The sequence below is a fragment of the Myxocyprinus asiaticus genome, chromosome 13, assembly GCF_019703515.2.
Source record: "Myxocyprinus asiaticus isolate MX2 ecotype Aquarium Trade chromosome 13, UBuf_Myxa_2, whole genome shotgun sequence".
NCBI lineage: Eukaryota > Metazoa > Chordata > Actinopteri > Cypriniformes > Catostomidae > Myxocyprinus > Myxocyprinus asiaticus.
In genome coordinates, this window is record NC_059356.1 from 50588570 (window position 1) to 50610332 (window position 21763).

Consider the following 21763-nt stretch of genomic DNA (forward strand, 5'->3'; position numbering starts at 1 on the left):
TAGAAACCATGATCCAGCTCATAACAACTTAAAATATTATCTGCATGCACAATACTCAATACTAAAATTCATTTATATCTCTCAATTGAAAGATGTTTGCATGTTTAATAAAAAATGTTGTTTAATATTACTAGTTGTATGAGTATTCCAGTTTTAACAAATTAACATTTTGCCCCCTCGTTCAAATCCTCGGTTCACACATGCTCAAAGTATCACCAGCTCACTCATCGGTTCTCAGCAATTTGGACATGTCCGAAAGAGACTGTTCTCATACTGCACTCATGTCGAGTCGGGATTACTGTAATTACAAGATGGCAACTCAAAGATTCTAGATTCGGACCTGTTCGTGTCCTGGAACCTCGGAATTCATTTGTTTCTATGGCAACGCTCATAACACCATAATGACTCTGTTGTTGATAACCATAGCTAAAACATTTATCACTACATTAGTTCATTAAGTCGTCATTTTTATTTGTGTAGCACTTTTCACAACACACATCGTTTCAAAGCAGCTTTACAGAAGATCATGCATTAACAGAAAATGAAACTGTAATATCTATAAAGTCTTAGAGTCATCATTGTGTAGTTTGATTAAATATGATTGTGAATTGTGTTTAAAAATAAGTAATTAAATAATAATTGTATTTATAACTCCAGTGAGCAAGCTGAAGGCGACTGTGGCAAGGAACACAAAACTCCATAAGATGTTGATTAATGGAGAAAAATAACCTTGAGAGAAACCAGACTCACTGTGGGGGCCAGTTCCCCTCTGACTAACATCATGAATATAATGACAATATTACTTATGTAAAGTGCAAGTCATTAAATTATTAAACTAATTAAGTGTTAACGGCCTGTGTTTAAAACGTCATGGTTACTGGTGTAACCTCCGTTCCCTGATGGAGGGAACGAGACGTTGGTGTCGATGTAGTGACACTAGGGGTCACTCTTGGGAGCCCGAGACACCTCTGGTCTTTGATAAAAGGCCAATGAAAATTGGCGAGTGGTATTTGCATGCCACTCCCCCGGACATACGGGTATAAAAGGAGCTGATATGCAACCACTCATTCAGGTTTTATGCTGAGGAGCCGATATAAGGTCTGGCCATTTCAGCGGGTAGTTCAGCGTTGTGGCAGGAGGGACCAACGTCTCGTTCCCTCCATCAGGGAATGGAGGTTACACCAGTAACCATGATGTTCCATATCTGTCACTCACTCGACATTGGTGTCGATGTAGTGACACTAGGGGTCCCTATACAAAACGCCACAAGGCTGAACTGTGTTGTGTGAACTGGCGGTGTGTGGTGGGCAGACTTGCTGTGTGCCTCATAGCCAGCACACCAGGTCGATACGTAACCTCCCCCAACACAGTTATGAGTGTCGAACGGCCCTTTTTGGGGACAAGTCGACTACCCAAAGATAGAGACGGGCTTAACCCAGTCGTGGCCTCTTTTCCCCTTCTCTTTTTCCACTCCCTAAAAAAAGAAGGGGGATTATCCGACTGGGCCGCCAGGCCTAGTCGGGGGGTGTCCCTCCCAAGGGGAAGACACCGCGGAGACCACACCTCACCCCAGAGGGGGGGGATATTTAAGTGGAAAAATACGTCACATGGTCTGTCCAACCATGTGGAGAACCTTCAAGGTAGATCCTGCCCAATGGGGGAGGAGTTACTACAACATGGAGACTGGGGCAGAGGGACTCTGCCCAAGGAAGATGCAGTTTGCCAGCAGGGAAACGAATTAGCGGAAGATATAGATCGCATGGGGTTAGCCTTACAGGGAACCGCCACATGCGGAGCACCTACCCCAGAACCAGGCTCTTAGTTAGCGCGTGTACTGGGCCGGCAGTGAGTCTCTCCGAAAACTCGACTGCCACAAGGCTCGGAGGAAGTCAACCAGGGAACAACTTTTGTGAACACTACTGGGAATTAACAGTGCACATCTTCAGCTCAAAAGGAGGTGGAAGACGCTATGTGCAAGCGATACACCCGGCCGGCTATCCCGGGCTTATCCGCTTAGGTTGCGTGCCACTACCTGGGACGAAACCGGTTCCACCCGGAGGTTGTAGAACCTTGCAAAGGTGTTGGGTGTTGCCCAGCCCGCTGCTCTGCAAATGTCTGTTAGAGAGGCACCTCTGGCCAGGGCCCAAGAAGCCGCTACACCACGGGTAGAATGGGCTCGTAGCCCTACCGGGGGCGGCATGTCTTGGGCGAGATATAGACAGCGCTTCCTTTCCGCTGTGCACCAAAGCAGACAAAGAGCTGCTCAGAGAGTCTAAAGCTCTGCGTGCGATCCAAATAGATGCGCAAAGCGTGCACCGGACACAGCAACGCCAGGGCTGGGTCTGCCTCCTCCTGGGGCAGCGCTTGCAGGTTCACCACCTGGTCCCTAAAAGGAGTGGTGGGAACCTTGGGCACATAGCCTGGTCAGGGTCTCAGGATCACGTGAGAATAGCCCGGACCGAACTCCAGGCACGTTTCGCTGACAGAGAACGCTTGCAGGTCACCTACCCTCTTGATGGAAGTGAGCGCAGTCAGGAGGGCAGTCTTCAGGGAGAGTGCCTTAAGCTCGACTGACTGCAAAGGCTCAAAGGGGGCTCTCTGTAGGCCCTGAAGAACTACGGAGAGATCCCATGAGGGAACGAGGGGCGGTCTGGAGGGATTTAGCCTCCTAGCACCTCTTAGGAACCTGATGATCAGGTCGTGCTTCCCTAAGGACTTACCGTCAACTGTGTCGTGGTGTGCTGCTATGGCAGCAACGTACACCTTCAAGGCGGAAGGGGACAGCCTCCCTTCCAACCTCTCCTGCAGGAAGGAAAGCACTGATCCGACTGCGCATCTCTGGGGGTTTCCGTGTCGAGAAGAACACCACTTAGCGAACAGATGCCACTTCAAGGCACACAGGCGCCTCGTAGAGGGGGCCGTAGCCTGAGTGATCATGTCTACCACCGCGGGTGGTAGGCCACCTAGGTCTTCCGCGTCCCGTCCAGGGACCAGACATGGAGATTCCAGAGGTCTGGGCACGGGTGCCAGAGGCCGGAACCTCCGCAGGGCGAGCAGAATTGCCAGTAACTCGAGGCAGTTGATGTGCCAACGCAGCCGCGGACCCGTCCAGAGGCCGGAGGCTGCGTGCCCGTTGCAAACAGCGCCCCAGCCCGTTTTGGAGGTGTCTGTCGTGACCACGACGCGCCTGGAGACCAGTTCTAGGGGAACACCTGCTCGTAGAAACGAGAGGTCGGTCCAAGGGCTGACAGACCGATGTAATGGCCACGCGGTGTGTCCCGTGGTGCCATGCCCATCTCGGGACTCGAGTCTGGAGCCAGTGCTGAAGCGGCCTCATATGCATCAACCCGAGCGGGGTGGCCACCGCCGAGGATGCCATATGCCCCAGGAGCCTCTGAAAAAGTTTCAGTGGAACCGCTGTTTTCTGTTTGAACGCCTTCAAACAGGTCAGCACCGACTGGGCACGCTCGTTCATAAGGCGCGCCGTCAGGGAGACTGAGTCCAACTCCAAACCGAGAAAAGAGATGCTCTGAAACAGGGGGAGCTTGCTCTTTTCCCAGTTGACCCGAAGCCCTAGTCGGCTGAGGTGCAAGAGCACCAGGTCCCTGTGTGCGCATAACACGTCTCGAGAATGAGCTAAGATTAGCCAGTCGTCGAGATAGTTGAGAATGCAGATGCCCACCTCCCTTAACGGGGCAAGGGCAGCCTCTGCGATCTTCGCAAAGACGCGAGGAGACAGGGACAGGCCGAAAGGGAGGACTTTGTACTGTGTTTGTGTCGAGGAAAGATCGAGACGTGAAAGTACGCGTCCTTCAGGTCTACCGCCGCGAACCAATCTTGATGCCGGACGCTCGCTAAAATGTGTCTTTGCGTCAGCATCTTGAACGGGAGTCTGTGTAAAGCCCGGTTCAGTACTCGCAGGTCCAAGATTGGCCGCAACCCACCGCCTTTCTTTGGTACGATGAAGTAGGGGCTGTAAAACCCTTTCTTCATCTCGGCTGGAGGGACAGGTTCTATCGCGCCCTTCCGTAGGAGGGTAGCGATTTCCGCGCGCAGGGTAACAGTGTTTTCGCCCTTGATGAAGGTGAAGTGAATACCGTTGAACCTGGGTGGGCGCCTGGCGAACTGAATTGCGTAGCCGAGTCGGACGGTCCGGATCAACCACTGCGATGGATTGGGAAGCGCAAGCGGGAAGAGGCCTGTCCTCGCGACCCGTGGAGGCTGTCACATCGGGGGTGGATTTGTGCCACAGCTGGGCGCTCAGGGGCGGAAAGGGCACCGCTGAAGCGCCAATCCTGCAAGATAAAGCCCGTGGATGGTAGTCGTGGTGACGACCGTACACACCGGGTATGTGACCCAGGGAGGAAGGAAGCCGCTCTTTTGTTGAACTGTTGGGTACCGCAGCCACTTGGGCGTGCGGCGAAATCAAACAAAAAGGCAACAAAAGATTTTCCACCCGGCCCTCCACCGGGGGATGGAGTGGTCTTTCTACCAGCTCCAGGTGAGTGGGTTCCCTCAACCCTGGGTTGCCCGTCTCAGGGGTGCTTCGAAGACCTCCGTGGGTTCTTCGGTGCCGGCTGTGAGACGGGTGGCGTCGGCTTCCTGCGGTGGGCTCCACGCCGGGGCCGGGCCGGAGGGGTGGGCTGCGGCGGAGCCGGTGCAGTCACCGCAGGGGGACGCCCTTGGCGACGAGCAGACAGGGTGCGGGGTCTTGAGCCGCGCCGGGGCAGGATTGCCTGCCGCTGCATTGCCATCGCGATCTGCTGGGCAATGTCCTCATCGGTGACACTGCATAGGCCTGCCTGGGAAATGGGGGCAGCAAGGAACCGTGTCTTGTCGGCCTCGCCCATCTCGACCAGGTTGAGCCACAGGTGGCGCTCCTGGACCACTAGTGTGGCCATCGTCCGCCCGAGAGACCGCGCCGTGACCTTCGTCGCCCGGAGGGCGAGGTCAGTCACCGAGCGCAGTTCCTGCATCAAATCTGGGGCGGAAATACCCTCGTGCTGTTCTTTCAGTGCCTTGGCTTGGTGGACCTGCAGGGCGGCCGCCCGGGAAAGCATGTCCGTCATTTCGGCATCGGCCTGTAACTGGGCGACCGTCCCCGAAGGGAAGCCCAACTGAGGCTTCTGCGTCCGACTTGACAAGCCTGCTCTCCGATGCTGCGCTCGAGAGCTCATCATCTTCGCGGGCCTCGAACAAGAAGCCAGACTCGCCGTGCGACGAGCCGGCGAACTCATCCGGAAGCCCGATTGGGGCAGACGAGCGTGCTGGGGAATGGGAGGTCTGCGGGGGGATACCCGGCGGAGGCGATCCCATTGAGGTCCCCAAATCGCCCCCAGCGCCAGCCGTGCTGACCTCAAACCAGTAGGTAGGAGGACCAAGGCAGGGAGCCGCTGGGGTGGCTTGCTTCCTTATGAAAGCAAGCCGCGACCGCAACGTTGCCATGGTCATGTTCTCGCAGTGAGAACATGAACCATTCATAAACGCTGCCTCCGTGTGGGTCGCGCCCAGACACGAAAGACGGCGATCATGACCATCCGAAGTTGAGAGAAAACGACCGCAACCAGGAATAACACACAAACGGAAAGGCATCTTTAGAAAGACGCATCTTTAAATGGCAGCTCCAGCCCAGATGATTCTGTACGGATTCTTCTGATGGGCAGGAAGGGTTCTGGCTAAAGATCATCAGGAAAGCCCTTCGTTTCAAGACCTACTTGTGTCAAGCCCTCCTCGTGTCAAGACCTATTTGTGTCAAGCCCTCCTCGTATGAAGCCCTCCTCGTGTGAAGACCTCCTCGTGTCAAGACCGCCTCGTGTGAAGACCGCCTCGTGTGAAGACCGCCTCGTGTGAAGACCTACTTGTGTCAAGATCTCCTCGTGTCAAGGCCTCCTCGTGTCAAGACCTCTTCGTGTCAAGACCTACTCGTGTCAAGCCCTCCTCGTGTCAAGACCTCTACCTGTTGAAGGGGTACCTGTTTAATGCATTGCACACCACTGTTAACAAGTATATTATTAATCCGTTAATAAAGACAACTTACTGTAACCAATGCATGGGAACACAATATAAAATGATATTTTTAATGAAAAAATATGACAGTTGACCTTTGTCCAATTGAAACTTACGTGTGTCTGCACTAAAGTCAAACTCAGAACCGATAACCCAAACAAACTTAAGGGAATCAAGATGTTCAGAAATGTCCTACATTTTCGTAAAAGGGTTGCAAAAATCTTAAACCTCCTAGAAAATTATTGGAAAATAAAACTGCTATTATGATATTTAGTTTTACCTCCTGATTGGTCTTCAGGTCTTATTTCTTAACCTATTTGTGGAAAGTGCAACATGAAATTGGAATTAATTCAGCAGCTGTCATTGCTGTTGTGTTTCTATTTCATGGTATTATGTTCCTGTCTAGCACTTTGACTGCAATGAAAATGACAGCTTGTCTACCTGTTTTTTCTTTTTCAGACATATTCCATATTTTCTGTCACTTTCAGATATGTCAGATGGCAGCTCCAGCCCAGATGATTCTGTACGGATTCTTCTGATGGGCAGGAAGGGTTCTGGCTAAAGATCATCAGGAAACACAATACTGGGACAAAAATAAGTTTAAAGTAAAAAGGCGTCAAGATTACGTTTTTGAGGACATAACACACATCAATGAAAAGCAGATTCATGTGATTGATCCTCCAGATCTACTGGATCCATATCTCAGCAAAGAGAAGTTTCAGAGTCTGAAAGAGAATCTCCTGGCTCTCTGTTCAGCAGGTCTCATGCCGTACTACTGGTTGTGCCTTTAGAAAAAAGTGGAACATGAAGAAGAAATGTTATTAAAGATTTCTTTGGCCAAGAAGTTCAGAATTATATCATGGTTCTGTTTATGGGTGGAGATGAGTTGGAGGAGCTGGAGGAGACAGTTGAGAAACATCTACAATGCAAAGATCATGCAGATCTACAACAGCTTGTTACAGAATGTGGAGGAAGGTATCACTGTTTCAGTAACAAAAGTAAAGTGGACAGCAGTCAGGTTCCAGAATTACTGAAGAAGATTGACAGAATGGTAGCAGAAAACTATGGGAAATTTGTCAAGGCTTGAAGGAGAGGAAGCAAGGACATTGATGTATTTTTGTCATTATAAAATACTTTGATAAATTGATGCCACAAAGTCACACAAAATTGTTGTCACACTTAGCTTAAAGGAATAGTTCAACCAAAAAAGAAAATTCTCTCATTATTCACTTACCCTAATGCCATCCCAGATGTGTATGACTATAACCCTATTACTGCCTTTCTTCAGCAGAACACAAATTAAAAATTTTAGAAGAATTTCTCATCTCTGGAAATCATTATAATGCAAGTGGAAGGGCTTCAGCATTTTGATGGTCCAAAAGTCAAATTCAGGCAGCATAAAAGTAATCCACAAGACTCCAGTCGATCAAATAATGTCTTCTGAAGCTGAACAATAAGTTTGTGTAAAAATAAATCAATAATTAAAACGTTATTAACTTTTAAAAAGCACTTCCTGCCAGCAGTTGACGCAGCACGTAGCTGTCACTGTAAGCGCGTTGGAGTGTTCAAGCAAGAATTCGTAAGCAGCACTTATTTCCTATAGAAGAATAAAAGTCACACGAGAGTTCAGCCATTTCAAACAGCATCAGAACTCTGGATGAAAGCACCGATTTAAAGTAAAAAAATAATTTAATTATTGACTTGTTTTTTTACACAAACATCAATTTGCTACAGAAGACATTATTTGATCGAGTGGAGTCTTGTGGATTACTTTTATGCTGCCTAAATGTGCCTTTTGGACAGTCAAAGTGCTGGCACCCGTTTACTTCAGGATCAGAATGAGCCTTATTGCCAAGTATTGCTTACACACACAAGGAATTTGTCATGGTGACAGAAGCTTCCAGTGCAAAAATTGAATGCAACCATATATACAGTACATACATACATACACACATATATTTAAACATATATACATATAGTGACACAAAAAAATAAGATATAACAGATACAAAATGAGAAATATACAATAGAGCAATAATGTTGATATACAGTTATGTGCAGGTAATGTAATGTATTGAAGAAGATGTAGGATATGTTAAAGAATATAAATGAAATATGGATATAAGTAGGAACGAATGGACTGAATACTGCACATGGTTGTATTGACAAAAGGAATGTATTTGTATTTTATGTATTTTAACTGTTCATGCGGTGGATGGCTTGAAGGAAAAAACTGTTCCTGTGCGCGGCTGAACTGGTGCTCTGTAGCTCAGGCCAGAGGGCAAAGGTTTGAAAAGGAAGTGTGCTGGGTGAATGGGGACAAGAGTGATTTTTCCAGCCTTTTTCATCACTCTGGATGTGTTCAGTTCTAGCAGGGTGGGTAAGGGAGTGCCAGTAATCCACTCAGCAGTCCGAACTATCCTTTGAAGTCTTTTGATGTCTGACTTGTTAGCTGAACCAAACCAGACAGTTATAGAAGTGCAGAGGAAAGACTCAATTACAGCTGAATAGAACCGTATCAGCAGCGCCTGTGGCAGGTTGAACTTCCTCAGCTGGCGAAGGAAGTACAACCTCTGCTGGGCCTTTTTCACAATGGAGTCAATGTGTGTCTCCCACTTCATGTCCTGTGAGATAGTGGTGCCCAGGAACCTGAATGACTCCACTGCTGCCACAGTGCTGTTTAGAATGGTGAGCGGGTTGATGCTGGGTTTTTCCTCTTAAAGTCCACAATGATCTCCACTGTTTTAAGCATGTTCTGCTCTAGGTTGTTTTGACTGAACGGACAGTTGTTCAACTTCCAGATGACTGTAGTGTTATCTGCAAACTTCAGGAGCTTAACAGAGGGGATATTGGAAGTGCAGTCTTTTTTTATATATACAGGGAGAAGAGTAGTGGGGAGAGCACACATCCCTGGGAGGCACCAGTGCTGATTGTACATGTGCTGGAGGTGAGTTTCCCCTGTCTCACTAGCTGCTGCCTGTCTGTTAGAAAGCTGGTGATCCACTGACAGATAGAGGCAGGAACAGAAAGCTTGGTTAATTTAGTCAGTATGAGTGCGGTGTTGATGGTGTTAAAAACCAAACTGAAGTCAACAAATAGTGTCCTTACATAAGTCCCTGGTCTGAAGTATGTAATGCAGTCCCATATTGACTGCATCATCCACAGACCTGTTTGCTCGATAAACAAACTGCAGGGGATCCAAAAAGGTTTCAGTGATGTTCTTCAGGTAGGCCAATGCCAGTCTCTCAAATTACTTTATGACCACAGATGTCAGAGCGACAGGTCTGTAGTCATTAAGTCCTTTGATCTTGGGTTTCTTTGGGATGGGTAAGATTGTGGAGCATTTGAAGCAGCAGGGAACTTCACACTGCTCCAGTGATCTATTGAAGATCTGTGTGAAGATGGGGGCCAACTGGTCAGCACAGGGTTTTAGACAAGTGTGCGAAACACCATCTGGGCCCTGTGCTTTTCTTGTCTTCTGTTTCCTGAAAACCCAGCACACATCCTGTTCACAGATCTTAATTGCAGGTTGGATAGAAGGAGAGGTGAGGAGGGGGGTTACAGGAGGTGTAAATGTTTGTGTGCTGTGAAGGTCGTAGCGGGTGTGGGGTGTAAGACTGGGCTTTTCAAATCAAGAGTAAAACACATCCAAATCGTCAGCCATTTGTTGATTCCCTACAGTGTTGGGGGATGATGTCTTGTTGTTGATGAACACTTTCAGGCCTTTCCACACTGATGCAGGGCCGTTAGCTGAAAACAGTTTTTTCAGCTTTTCAGAATAGCTTCTTGTAGCCACTCTAATCTCCTTTGTCAGTCTGTATTTGGCCTGATTGTACAAGATTTTATCCCCACTTCTGTAAGCATCCTCTTTGGCCCGAGGAAGCTGCCTGGATTTTCCTGTAACCATGGTTTGTCATTGTTGAATGTTAAATAAGCCCTAGGAAGGATGCACATATCCAAATAGAAACTGATATATGATGTCACAGTATCTGTAAGCTCATCCAGGTCTGTGGCTGCAGCCTCAAAAACACTCCAGTCACTGCAGTCAAAGCAGGCTTGTAGGTCCAGCTCTGCTTCAGTAGTCCATCAATCTTTACTACAGGTTTAGCTGATTTTAGATTTTGCCTGTAGATTAGAAGATGAACCAGACAGTGATCAGAGGGTCCAAAAGCTGCTTGAGGGACAGAGCGATATGCATCTTTTATTGTTGTGTAACAATGATCCAGTGTATTTCTGTCTCTGGTGGGGCATGTCGTGCTGTCTGTATTTGTGCAGTTCACGTGTGATATTTGCCATGTTAAAATCTCTAAGAATAATAATAAGTGAGTCCAGACATTGTTGTTCCATGTCTGTGATCTGATCAGCCAGCTGTTGCAGCGCTGCATTCAAGCACACGTGTGGATAAATATAAATACTCACAAGAATAAATGAGGAAAACAGTGAGTAGAAAGGCTTACAGTTTATGAAGAGCGCCTCTAAATTAGGACAGCACATCTTCTTCAGCGTTGTTACATCTGTACACCAACATTCGGTGATGTAAAAACACATTCCACCGTTTTCCCCGTTAACGCCGCAGTGCGATCTGCTCTGAACAGCTTAAAGCCCTGCAGATGTAATGTGCTGTCCGGAATGGCTTCGTTCAGCCAGGTTTAGGTGAAGCACAGGTCCTTATTTTTGCGGGTGAGGAGTAATTCATCCATTTTGTTAGGAAGAGAGTGGAGATTCGCTAGATGGATGCTCGGCAGCGCAGTTCGAAAGCCACTCTGTCTGATTTTGAACAGCGTGCCTACTCATTTCCCACACCTGCGTCTCATAGCATGCTTAAACAAAACAGCTGCGCCTCTGACTAAAATGTCCAGCAAAACCTACAAATAGTCAAAAACTGGGGAAAAAATTGTCTGGTATGTGCTGCTGACTGTTCAGCAGTTTGTCCCTGGTAAAACTGTTTGGGAAAAAAACTAAACATAGGACAAACAAACAAAAACAACAAAAGAATTGGAGAGCTCCACACCAAGGTGGCCATATGCAGTGCCATCTTTTTGATTGCCTTCTATAAGTGCCAGTACGGTGTCCTACTTCCTTGAAACACTCAGGATCAGACACCGAAATGTTCAGGGGGACGCTACCCCTCTGTGTTCTTCAAAATGGTCTCTAACTGTTTGTGAGTGTCTTTGGAGTGCATGGTTTTTGACAGAGGAGGTGTGGCTAATTCAAAGGCTCTGGTGAAAGTTCCAGAACAGCGTTTACAGCATCTTATAGTACAAGATTACATAACACAGTAAAGGCTAAAATATACTTTGGTCAAACACGAACGCTAAACGTCTGCGTGCAGGACACGTGAAGCAAATTTAGTCATCAACGGTACGTGAGCACTGAACACGCGCAGCCAGAATTTTCTAACCATGCGTCTTTGAATGCGCAGAATGCACATGCATCTGGAATTCTTTGCACTAACTCGTAGTTCCACAACGATGCAGCACTGTCTCTCATGTTGTTGCGTTCATGAGGTAGTCAAAGAAGAAACGGAAGTGACAAAAATGCCAGCAAACTGCAGGAGACCACAACGTCAATGGAAGCCCACACTGATGAGCGCTTGTGTGAGGAAGTTAGGAGATACCCACACTTGTACAACTCTAGTTTGGAAGAGTATAAAGACATTTCTATGGGTTGTAACTCTTGCAGAGAAATCGCGCATGTACTGGGCGTTCTGTCGTCAGCGTTCTGCTATTTACACTGCTCCATGCTGCCTTCTGCAGGTCAGGAGGAGTAAAACAAACTATCGTAGTGCGCATGCGTCAAACCTCTGTGTCTGTGCGCACGGTCAAATGGACTATACTTTGAAAGGCTTGTGTTCTACCGTACGCAGACACTTAGCGTTCGCAACTAAACTGAAGTATACTTTGGGCTTAATAGTTACTGGTTCATTTTGATTGGACATGATGAAATGAATGGCTTGTGGCTCAGAAAGTTTTTTATTTACTTAAAAGAACCAGCTGATAGGAGTCGGTCATTTGGGTGGCAGCACTTCATGTTTTGTGCTGTAGATTCAAAAGAACCAGCTCATAAGGGTAATTTGTTCAGAATCGTAAGACACTAATCGCACTGTATAGTTCATGCTGCTAATTTAGTAGTGAATGGTTGTGCAGAAAACACTGTCAGTGTACAGTATTTTTGTACAGTGTCCTGAATGGACTCAAGATGGCGCCGAGTATGGCTGCTGCATTGCGAGCTCCGACACAACATAGCAATGGTTTGTTTGTTTTGTTTACAATTCTTATGTTTTTTGTCTTGGATGTTGTCTGCCTTATTGTCTACGACAGACAAACACTTTTGGACATTGGCTCAGCGATCTCACACCGTAAACCGGACTTCACATTCCTCAATGCCGACCCGCTGTTTACAAACACGCAAGCGGAGCCCTTTGTCTGGGCAGCACGGCCGCGGAAGCGCAGGAGGAAAAGGGGAAACAGAGCCGGCGTTCTCATCAGAGTAAGACGCCGCGCAAATCGACCCCCGCTACCCACTATTCTACTGGCAAATGTCCAGTCTCTGGATAACAAGCTCTGCGAGCTGAAAGCGCGGATCTCTTTCCAACGAGAGACGAGGGACTGCTGCGTTATCTGCCTTACAGAAACTTGGATGTCTGCGGAGATTCCAGACTCAGCCATTGAACCCGCGGGGTTCTCCATGCTCCGAGCGGACAGAGCGAAAGACCTCTCAGGTAAAACTAGAGGAGGTGGTGTATGTTTTATGATCAACAAATCCTGGTGTGATCAGAGGAACGTACATTCCATCAAGTCTTTCTGTTCTCCTGATCTGGAATTTCTTATGCTTCTGTGTCGACCATTCTGGCTACCAAGGGAATTCACAGCGGTCATTATCACTGCTGTGTACATTCCCCCACAAGCCGACACAGACCGGGCACTCAAGGAACTGTATGGGAGTATAAGTGAGCAGGAAACCGCGCACCCTGAGGCCGCGTTCATTGTGACCGGGGACTTTAATAAAGCCAGTTTAAAATCAGTCGCACCAAAATATCACCAGCACATTAGTTTCAACACACGAGGGGACCGGGTTTTGGACCATTGCTACTCTCCGTTCCGGGATGGCTACAAATCCCTCCCCCGCCCACCATTTGGCAAATCGGACCACTCTTCCATTCTGCTTCTGCCCGCTTACAGGCAGAAACTGAAACAGGAAGCACCCACCCTCAGAACGATCCAGTGCTGGTCGGACCAATCAGACTCTACGCTACAAGACTGTTTTGATCGCACGGACTGGGAGATGTTCCGGTCCGCCTCTGATGACGACATCGAGCTTTACGCTGATAGCGTAATGTGTTTCATCAGAACGTGTGTAGAGGAAGTGATTCCGACCAGAACTGTGCGAATCTATCCGAATCAGAAGCCGTGGATCAACAGCGATGTTCGCGCGGCACTTAATGTGCGGACCTCCGCTTTTAATTCCGGGAACGCGGAGGAGCATAAACAAGCCAGTTATGCCCTCCGAAAAACTATCAAAACAGCAAAACGCCAGTACAGGAGTAAGATTGAAGGACAGTTTAACACCACCAACTCTAGAAGCATGTGGCAGGGAATTAACATCATCACGGACTTTAAAGGGAATAAAAACTCCGCCATGAACACCGCTGCCTCTCTACCGGATGAGCTAAATACTTTTTATGCTCGTTTCGAGGGAAATAACACCACCCTCGCGGAGAGAGCTCTCACGGCCGAAGCTACAGAGGTTAGTTCACTCTCCGTCTCTGTAGCGGATGTAACCCGATCCTTCCGACGGGTGAATATCCGCAAAGCCGCGGGTCCAGACGGCATTCCGGGCCGCGTCATCAGAGCGTGCGCGAACCAGCTGGCTGGTGTTTTTACGGACATTTTCAACCTTTCCCTCTCTTTGTCTGTAGTCCCCACATGCTTTAAAACATCCACCATTGTGCCTGTTCCAAAACAATTGAAAATAACTTGTTTAAATGACTGGCGTCCTGTTGCTCTGACCCCCATCATCAGCAAATGTTTTGAGAGACTAATCAGAGATTACATCTGCTCTGTATTGCCACTCAATCTTGACCCGCTGCAGTTTGCTTACCGCAACAACCGCTCCACTGATGATGCCATTGCATCTACAATACACACTGCTCTCTCCCACCTGGAAAAAAAGAACACTTATGTGAGAATGCTGTTTGTAGACTACAGCTCAGCATTCAACACCATAGTGCCCTCCAAGCTAGATGAGAAACTCCGGGCTCTGGGCTTAAACAGCTCGCTGTGCAGCTGGATCCTGGACTTCCTGTCAAGCAGACGCCAGGTGGTTAGAATAGGCAGCAACATCTCCTCATCACTGACCCTCAACACTGGAGCCCCGCAGGGCTGTGTTCTCAGCCCACTACTGTATTCCCTGTACACACATGACTGTGTGGCAACACATAACTCCAATGCCATCATTAAGTTTGCTGATGACACGACGGTGGTAGGTCTGATCACTGACAATGATGAAACAGCCTACAGAGAGGAGGTGCACACTCTGACACACTGGTGTCAGGAGCACAACCTCTCCCTCAACGTCAGTAAGACAAAGGAGCTTGTGGTGGACTTCAGGAGAAAAGACAGAGAACACAGTCCAATCACCATCAATGGAGCACCAGTGGAGAGAGTCAGCAGCTTCAAGTTCCTGGGTGTCCACATCACTGAGGAACTCACATGGTCCGTCCACACTGAAGTCGTTGTGAAGAAGGCTCATCAGCGCCTTTTCTTCCTGAGACGGCTGAGGAAGTTTGGAATGAACCGCCACATCCTCACACGGTTCTACACCTGCACTGTGGAGAGCATCCTGACTGGCTGTATCTCCGCCTGGTACGGCAATAGCACTGCCCACAACCGCAAAGCACTGCAAAGGGTGGTGCGAACTGCCAAACACATCATCGGAGGTGAGCTTCCCTCCCTCCAGGAAATATATACAAGGCGGTGTGTGAAAAAAGCTCGGAGGATCATCAGAGACTCCAGCCACCCGAGCCATGGGCTGTTCTCACTGCTACCATCAGGTAGGCGGTATCGCAGCATCAGGACCCGCACCAGCCGACTCCATGATAGCTTCTTCCCCCAAGCAATCAGACTTCTGAACTCTTGATCTCCCACGATCAAAATACATCAGCCCTGCACTTTATTACTCTTTTATCTCACACCGGACTGTCATAAATTATATTACTGTCATTATATTATGTCTCTCTTAACAACTGACTATCAACCGACAGCCTGAATGTCAATACAGTACAATACTGTACATTCTATATATATACTTTTTTCATATATATTTTAATTTTTATTGAATAATGTGTATCTATATAGTATCTATATAGTAAAAAACAAAAAAAACAGCATATTGTATACTGTACAGTGTGTTATTTGTATATTGTTGAGTGTAATTGTGTATAACAGATGTTTAAATTGTGTTGTGTTAATTTGATGTTTTAAGTCGAGTTTAATTATGTATAACAGATGTTTAAATTGCGTTGCGTTAATTTGATGTTATTGTAAATTGGTATATGTCTCATCACTGTCATGACTGCTATGTTGATCGGAACTGCACCCAAGAATTTCACACACCATTGCACTTGTGTATATGGCTATGTGACAATAAAGTGATTTGATTGATTTTTGATTTTGTTTGCATTGGGGGAAAATTCATGTTCAAGAAATGTGAACAGAACCTAAAGTTTTTAGACCCTCTGGGCCACTGCTTTGCTCTGTAAAATCCATTTATATGTATTTCAATAATTTATACTAAGTAATGAATTACTGTAATTAAATTACTTTTTCATAAAAAGTAAAGTAAGGGATTACTTTTAAATTTACAGTAATTTAATTACAGTTACTTCTTATGTAATTGCGTTAAATACTGTATAGACTATAGAACAATTCTATATAAAATAGTAAATTTAAAATCGGAATTTAACGTGCTTTCTAATTGAACCTCTGATGTTAAAATATGTTTTCTAATATAACACTGCCCCCTTAAATTCTTTGACCAGTTCATGAATAATTTATGTGATTTGATATGATTTATTTGAAAGAATTAAAAGAACAATATCCTTGTATTTTTCATCTGGACGAGGTTGATCAGGGTTTTTGAAAGTAATTAGAAATAAGTGATGTAATTACTTTTCAGACAGAGTAATTAGTACAGTAATTTAATTACACTGTGGAAGATGTAATCAGTAGTTAGTTACGTTTTTAGAGTAAATTGCCCAACACTGAATGTACTGAGGTAAGATCGTGTTTAAGCTGATGTATAAATGCTTCTCTCAGATGCTGCACACTGCTGAGGCGTTACAGAAGATTCTCTGAGAGGAAGAGAAGAGGAAAGAGATCAGAAAAGGGCCATGAATCTCTCGTTCTCACACAGATTTATAGACCCGCATCTGTCCACAGTCAGAGAGAGACAGTTGGATCAGGGCAAGTACAGCAGGGTAACAGAAGATCAGTACATGTGTCGTTTAAACACAATCAGGGAGCCGTGTGTTTGTTCACATTATTGTGATGTTTTCTGGATTACCCAGAAATCTCTCATGGGAATGAAAGTTTACAGGTTTCAGAGTAAATCTTTAATTCTGAAGACTTGAATGTCTCTTTTAAATCTTTATGTGATTTAGGGGATCATCATTATATTCACTGTTGTTAATATGTGTGTGTTTAGTGCCAGATCAGCAAACATTGCAAAAGCGATAATACAATCAAGTCATAACTGTATTTCCAGTACTTTCAGGAAAATACATCAAAAACATGCATTTCGTCCCCCGAATGAACCCCTCAGCTCACGCATGCTCAGTATCAGCAGCTCAACAGTTCACAGCATGTCTGACATGTCCAAAAGAGGCGGTCCTCAGGTATTGGCTCGATTCCTGAAAGAACATTAGATGTGGGTGTGTGTGTGAGGAAAGGATCTTGGCAGTCCACAGAGCTCTGATTCTGTAGACTTAATGGTTCCAAGCTGAATTTTCTCATAGGCCATCTTTGTGTAAATCTGATGCTTCTTCTTTTTTTTTTTTATTAAGTTCCTTCAGAATGGAAATGAATATTTTCTTCTGCCCATGAGATACTACAAATTATTATAATTCATTTTATATGAATTAAATCTAAAACACATAATGATGCCACTGAACTATTTAAGAAAGGCTTTCCATTGCAGAAGACTGCTGTAAAGAGCAGAACGCTATATTAATAACTGTCTCTGCAGAAAGATGACAAAAACAAGACTGTAATTATGAATAAATCCAGATATTAAACAATAGTTAATTGCTTCTTCAAAGGGGGGGGGGGGAGTAGAGGGAAAGGCCAAGGCGAAAGAGAGTGACAAAGAGAGAGAGGAGAGAGAGAAAAAAATGTGCTTGCCAGTTCCCTAACACGCCGTCGTCTGGTCCTTGACCACTCCTCCACCCTCTGGCAGATGACAGCCGCTCCTCCCCGGGCGGACCGTAGCGAGTCCTCCTACCCCTGGTGGATGGAACACCCCTCCCATTCTGGCGGCCGGCAGCGAGCCCCTCCTCCCCTTGCGGTTGGCGGCCGTTCCTCCGCGTCCAGGCGGCTGGCAGCAACTCCTGCATCCCCCAGTGGACGGCTGCGGCTGCTTCTTTGGGCGGACAGCAGTGGCGAGGACTCCACGACAGCACATCCCTACTTCTTCCTGGGTTTCGGAAACAAATGTAACAGGCGTAAAATGGGCAAGGAGGAGGCGGGAACCGGCTGAACAGTCAAAGTAATATTTTGAAAACTTAAACAAAAGACACAAACATAAACACACACACACAGCAGCTGCATGTGGCTCTCTCTCTCCCGAACTGCCACATCCGGCTGCATTTATCCACTCTCCTCGGCTGATTAGTCCGATTGGGGGCCGGGCGTGCAAAGTCACGGCCCGGCCCCGCCCTCCTCCTCGTCACAACTTCATGTTATGTTTCTGTTATTTATAATGCAACAAATATATGCAGTGTATTAACCTCCAAGTTTTGAATTATAACATATTTCTTAATTTTACAACACTATAAAATAAACTGTGAGTGAAACTGACAATATTGTCTTCATCGTGCCAAAAGAACAAAAACATTATAATTCTGTTGAGCTTTAAAAGTGCTGATGCTTGCAGTGAGGTTTGCTGTAAACATAGATGTAAAAATGTTTCTTTGAGTTCATCCATATACTCTTATATACATATTCAATACATCTGTGCATTCCGTCAGTGGGAAGAGGGAAGGGCCTATTGACAAGAATATCAGAATATTGATCAAAAATATCCCGCAGTGTTGCTTATAACTGCAAATACTGCATGATAATGTTTTAATTGGGTACAGTGTTATTGTCTTCGTAATACATTTAATGTACACATTGTAACTGACTTTAATGTGTCTTTTATTTTCTTTATCATTTCAGTGTAAAGCACTTTGTATTATCATTGTGTATGACATGTGCTATATTAAAACATTATACCATGCTTTGCCTCTCTTATGCTTTGCATTGCTTTCTGTACTTGAATATTTGTTTAATTTAGATATCTATCTAATATAAAGATCTTTTTATTCAAAGATGATCCAAAAATGTGGACTGACTTTCAGCTCTTGTTTTCATATATTTTGACCGATTGGATAAATGTTAGTGAGTTTTTTGGTAACTTCACTAAAATGAAACTTTAAATGGGAACTAATCTAGCAGTCTTTAGTCACAGCAGTCACAATGTGCTAGGCGTTTTACTGATGCAGAGACATTTCTTCTCAAGATTCATTTGGAAGCATCTGTTCTGTGAATAACACTGGGCATCTCACACTGATTTTGATCAGGACCTGATTAAGGTATATAACATTTGCTTCATTATAGTTAGCTTGTGATGCATTTACTATATAGCTTGTAAATGATTTTATGAACTGTGGGTTTGTAAATGATCAAAACATTAAGTCATTTGATCTAACATGATGAATTCTTGGAGGGAATGGGACACTCTGAATGTAAAAGTTTCTGGGGGCAACAACACGTCACGTGTCGCTCTACAGCAAAGCTTTTTCTTTGCAGAACTTTTCTGTATTTAGACAACATTTCCATTGTAACTTACATATAACTAACCATCAATACAGTGCTTTTATTTACACTGAAATAGTCTGGGGTATTCAACAGTCTTAAGTTCTGGCCATAAGTTTTTTTTTTTTTTTTTCAAAGATCTGGCTGAAGAGCAAACCCTCAACTATCAAATAGGTTTTGATGAACTTTACTCTGAAAATAAAAATCACATTGATCATTTTAACATTGTAGTGCTATTGTTGTTATAAAAACTGAAAAAGTAGTTGTCCTGCAACTATTGTGAAGATAAACCTGTGCATAATCATTGTTAAACTGGTTTGATGACGCTCAGGATCTGGGAATTCAGGAAGTGGTGACGAGCTGTAATGAGCCTCTCTTCTAAAATTACAGCACGCGAATGAACACCAGATGGGATTTTGAAAGGCACAAAGTCATTGGCTGAGATGATCATGGCTCTCTGCGTATTAGAAAGAGGAGACCTTCCCTTTTTACTTTCATGCTTAAAACATTGTGATTGTGGACAGTGCAGAATAATAGTGTCATTGCATCAATAGAACGGTCCAAACCTGATCCATCTGGTTCCCCCTTGAACAAATGGCCATCTACCAGCTGTTCTGCCCCAGGGAAATCCCAAATCTTACGATGGCCATCAAGAATACATGCCAGTGGAGCACGTAGACAGAACTGGCCCAGATTCTGCTGACAACTGCACAACCCCAGACTACTTTTAGAGTGACCAGTTTTGTGACGCTTTGGGGAGACAAACAGTATGTACTGAATATATATCTATATATATAGAGAGAGAGAGAGACTCTATTTTTTTTATATTTTAATGTACAAATTTGTACTAATGTAGCCTATTCTATCCATTTGATGTCATAATTAGATTTTCTTAATTAATATTTATGTCTTGTTTTCCAGTTAAAATATCTAATCATTCTTAAAACAAGAAAACACATTTATTTTTCGAACCCCACTGGCAGATGTTTTTTTTCTTGAGTGTAAAGTTCTCTCAAAACAAGACTTAATATTTTATGTCATTTTCTTGTCAGGTTATTATATCTTGTTTTAAGAATGTTTAGATCTTTTTACTGGAAAACAAGACAAAGAAAATATTTTTTGCAATGATAATAATGATACAACTTGTCAGTGCTTGAAATGTCATGTAAGCTACACACTGAAACACAAAATTCACAACACTGAAACCTAAAATGTAAAATGCTTGTACTATGTAAAATGTGCAGTGCTCATTCATTTTCATTTGGGCATTTAGAAGTTGCTCTGGCAGACAGGACCACATGATGACATGAGAAGTCGGCATGTTGTTTCCAACAGTTCCACTACCCTGGGATTGGCACCATTATGCCGTCTTTCTCATAATCACATTCTGTCATCAGATATATTTGTATCCGCTCAAGAGTTTACCTTCCCTCATGGTGTGACCGGAAGTGCGATGCGTCAGCAGTGTAGAAGAGCATGGTTCAAATCCACATTGTCACCAGGAAATAATCATGTTTGCATAAATAAAGATTTGGAGGTTGCATTTTCCTGTAACATTACATGTTTACTCCACTAATGGTTAGGTTTAGTGCACTGGTTACGGGGTAGGTTTGATAAAATATGCATTCCTCTTCAATGTTTTACATCCTGTACAGCTGAAAATAACTCTTTATAAAACGCTTTTGGCGATTACTGGAGCTCACATGTGCCCATATGCCCTATACCACTTACTGCTTTGCCCACTGGAGGGCAGTTTAGAACGATTTTTGCTAAAGAAAAGTTGACCTGCTGTTTCACTGAGAGATCAGGACCCTGACGTGAAGCAGCGACTTGTATCAGCCTGAATGGGTTTATTTTACCATGAAGACCGACTGACTTTACATGATCTTGCTTATTACACAGCTACTATCCAAATTAATAAATAGATAAGAAAAATGTATTTGCATTGAAATTATGTTAGTTCTGTTGGTGTTTAATATCCAACTTATTATAAGAATACTTGCCACATAAATAAATAAATAGACATGAAACACTGATATGAGTTTAAATCAGAATTGAGTTTTCCAGAGAGTCGAGTAATAAAAATGTATGTCATTCCAATCACACATAACTTTCTTATTTTGGTGAAACACACGGAAGTAGATGTTAAGCAGAATGTTCAAGCTGCTGTTTTTCATATAGTGACCAGAAATGAACACTGGCAAGCACAAAAATAACATAAAAGTAAAACTCGTAAGAGTATTGTATTTGCAGCCCATATGTCTTGTGCACTATATTCCAAGTCTTCTGATGTGTGTGAGGGATTGACCATAAACATCATTATTTTGTTTTTAACTGCTTTTTTTTCTTCATTAAATTACCTTAATGATGACGAGAAGCTCTTAAAGAGGCCCTTAATATCATGACAAGTTTAAATTTACATTAACACACCTGTTTTGAGATGTAAATGTGATTTAAAATATTTCTCTTTTATTTTCAGAGTTTGATGATGGAGAATATTAATGTGACGTGTGGACAGATTCAGACTGCTGTGGGGTTTGTGTACAAAGTATCATCTGTGATATTGAATCAAACCCAGAATCCTGATTGTGAACAGTCCTGGTACACACAGGTGATGATGAAGAGTGTTTCTCAGTTAGTTCTTCACATGGAGACAGACACGTGATGTAACTGTGTTTGATTGT

At 44.7% G+C, this 21763-nt stretch overlaps 1 protein-coding gene and 1 pseudogene across 1 annotated transcript in view; both read left to right on the forward strand.

Moving 5' to 3' along the window:
- LOC127449811 (meiosis inhibitor protein 1) overlaps positions 1-14599 on the forward strand; it is a 71102-nt gene extending 56503 nt beyond the window's left edge. Inside the window, exon 32 of the transcript XR_007898808.1 lies at positions 14560-14599. The gene's annotated coding sequence lies outside the window, so the exon portion shown is untranslated. The remainder of the gene's footprint in view (positions 1-14559) is intronic.
- LOC127451025 (uncharacterized) lies at positions 6497-21744 on the forward strand (annotated as a pseudogene).
- The last annotated feature ends 19 nt before the right edge of the window (positions 21745-21763 follow it).